This window comes from Mesoplodon mirus (genome assembly GCF_964341445.2).
Source record: "Mesoplodon mirus genome assembly, chromosome: 8".
Lineage (NCBI taxonomy): Eukaryota > Metazoa > Chordata > Mammalia > Artiodactyla > Ziphiidae > Mesoplodon > Mesoplodon mirus.
In genome coordinates, this window is record NC_138984.1 from 50,875,620 (window position 1) to 50,878,716 (window position 3,097).

At 40.4% G+C, this 3,097-nt stretch overlaps 1 pseudogene across 1 annotated transcript; it reads left to right on the plus strand.

Annotated features, from left to right (window-relative positions):
• Positions 1-579: 579 nt before the first annotated feature.
• On the plus strand, positions 580-2,892 carry LOC309809365 (F-box only protein 5-like; annotated as a pseudogene). The gene is made up of 2 exons: positions 580-1,381; positions 2,781-2,892. The product of its transcript is annotated as an F-box only protein 5-like (transcript).
• The last annotated feature ends 205 nt before the right edge of the window (positions 2,893-3,097 follow it).

Genomic DNA, 3,097 nt, shown 5'->3' on the forward strand with positions numbered 1-3,097 from the left:
TTTTAACTAACTAAAAATTTCAACAAACTAGAACACAACCATCACATATTTCTGTATCTGGGGGAATAAACAAGAGTCTTAATAAAAAGAAAACACAATGAAAATTTTAAAAGAATAAACAGGGGCTTCCCTGGTGGCGCAGTGGTTGAGAGTCCGCCTGCCGATGCAGGGGACACGGGTTCGTGCCCCGATCCCGGAAGATCCCACATGCCGCGGAGCGGCTGGGCCCGCGAGCCATGGCCGCGGAGCCTGTGCGTCCGGAGCCTGTGCTCCGCAACGGGAGAGGCCACAGCATTGAGAGGCCCGCGTACAGCAAAAAAAAAAAAAAAAAAAAAAAAAAAAAAAGAATAAACATAAAAACACAGTTCAAAAACTTAGAAATGAACACAAATTAAGGAAAGCATACAATTAAAAATAGGAAGAACTGACCTTAGAACATGACATGGTTCTATTTTGATTTTACCCAGCTAACAACCATAATCAGAAATGTGAAGTCTCGAGAGCTCTGAGAAGTGGGCGGCCTGCTTCTCTGCCGCGGGTGCAGCTCCCTCACCTGAGGCGGACCCCACTTTCCCTGGCATGAGCCGGCGCCCCTGCAGCTGCTCCCCACAGCGCCCCCCCCCCCCCCCGGTTCCTGCCACTGCAGCTACGGCGCCCTCGCCCTTCGGATGGTTGTAAAGAAGAAAGTCCCACTTTCTGCATCAAAATGAAGTGGGATTTTAACTATTACCACGTTCATTCTGGAATTAAACCGCTAAAGCCTGATGACAGAAGACAAGGCTCCTACACTACTTCATATTTGGAAGGTTCTTATAAAGACTGCATTAAAGACTATGAAAGGTTACCAGATTTTGGGTCACCGACTGTGAGCCCCAGGATTGTAGAACTTGAAACTGAAAGCAAACCCTGGCATAATAAGGAAAATCAACACGTACGACACTTAACAGTTCAAATGACATAGAAGAACTAGAGACCAGTGGACCTTATGAAGACAGTGGCTACTCTTCATTTTCCCAACTAAGTGGCCTCAATGAACATGAAGACAGTAGCCTTCACCTGGTGGAAAATTTCAGTGACGGTCCATAATCTTGCCCACTATGGACGCAAAGCGCAGACCAAGATCCCAACAAAAACTTGCTGCCGGTTCTTCATTCTGAAAAAGTGGTTTGTTCAACGTTAAAAAAAATGGTAAACGAAATCCTAAAATAGATTGGGAGAAGCTGAGGGAATTTATATCCAGTGGAAACTTTAGACTACGGAATATAATTGGCAGGAAAACAGGCCTAAAGTGTGTAGATATTCTCAGTGAACTCTTTCGAAGGGGACTCAGACATCCCTTAGCAAATATTTTAACACAGCTCAGTGATATGGACTTAATCAAGTAAGTATTATTGTTTTGAGTTCATTAGTGTAACCCATGAACATTTTTGTTAGGTGGCTCAGCACCACCAGCTCATGCAAAGACATAGTAGGGGGGTTTCCCTGGCGGCGCAGTGGTTGAGAGTCCGCCTGCCGATGCAGGGGACACAGGTTAGTGCCCCGGTCCGGGAAGATCCCACATGCCGCTGAGCCTGCGCGTCCGGAGCCTGTGCTCCGCAACAGGAGAGGCCACAACTGTGAGAAGCCCGCGTACTGCAAAAAAAAAAAAGACATAGTAGGGTAGTCTTGCACTATTGTTTAATTGAGGTGATGACTTTTGTCTGGTTGCTGGTATTTTACTACCTATGTGTCACTAAGAGGAAAGAAAGATAATTTTTAGAGTATGCATTTAATCCACTTATTTCAAATTTCATATTTATGCTATTAGAAAACTATTTCTGTTAGATTGGGATCTTTGTTCCTTTGGTTCTGAAATTGTTCATAGGTAAGCTACATCTTTTAGTCTTAACTATAAAACAACAGCCTAGGTCTGGTGTACAGGTCCTATAGGCATTATGATTTTTGTCACACTTGAAAATATAAAATAATTTCTGTTTTTTTTAGGCCATTTTCAAATTTGACAGTAAATTTGACAGTGATGAAAATACAGAAACCCACAAATGGGTCTGATTATTACTGTCTCTTAGAAACCTTATACTGAGTCCTCTTTCTCATTCCACCAAAGAAAACCTGTTAGGATGAGGTAACTGAGAATTAAGATGATTATCTAATCTATTGAATTAGATTGCCTCCAACTCAACTGGGTTCATTTTCAGCTTTTTGAAAACTTTTTAGAGGCACTCTGTGTTACTTTACACTGGTCCATGAAATATAGCTGAAGCAAAACAGACATAAGTAAGTATTGATTTTTATTATTGGCCAGCTTCTTGAGAGATAATTGACATCACAACATTTTTGTTAACAAAATGGATTTTTTAAATTGATTTCTACTAATAGCAGTGTGTCCTCAACTTCTTTGAAATTTGTCTAATGTTAATAAATAACCAAGATGGTGCCATATATACAATGGGGCTTCTTATTTGATATTTGCGGATATTGTGAAAAAATGAAGTACTAAGTGTAGTGGTTCTTAAGCCTGGATCCACTTAGAATTACTTAACGGTGAGCTTTTAAAAATAATACAGAGCCCTGGCCCCCATTTTAGATCAATTAAACCCAAGTGACTAGGCATGGGCCATCCTTAAATCTTAAGTTCATGCCTCAGGCAATTCTAATGCATAGACAGGTTTGAGAAGCACTGCTAATAGAAATTTCTTTTTTGCACTGTTAATGTTTCTGTAATATATTCATCTTAGCTCTTTGTGGTGCTTTGTTTGCTTTATAATCATTTACTTTTCCAGTGTGTCTAAAGTGAGCACAACTTGGAAGAAGATTCGAGAAGATGATAAGGGGGCATTGCAATTGTACAATAAAGTGATACAAAGAATTACCATTAAAAAAAAAGAAATGTGAAGTTTCATTTATGTTTTGTATTTTTTTAACATCTTTATTGGAGTATAATCATTTTACACTGTTGTGTTAGTTTCTGCTGTATAACAAAATGAATCAGCTATACGTATACATATATCCTCAAATCTCCTCCCTCTTGCATCTCCCTCCCACCCTCCCTATCCCACCCCTGTAGGTGGTCACAATCATTAATGTTTAAGTGGGCAAG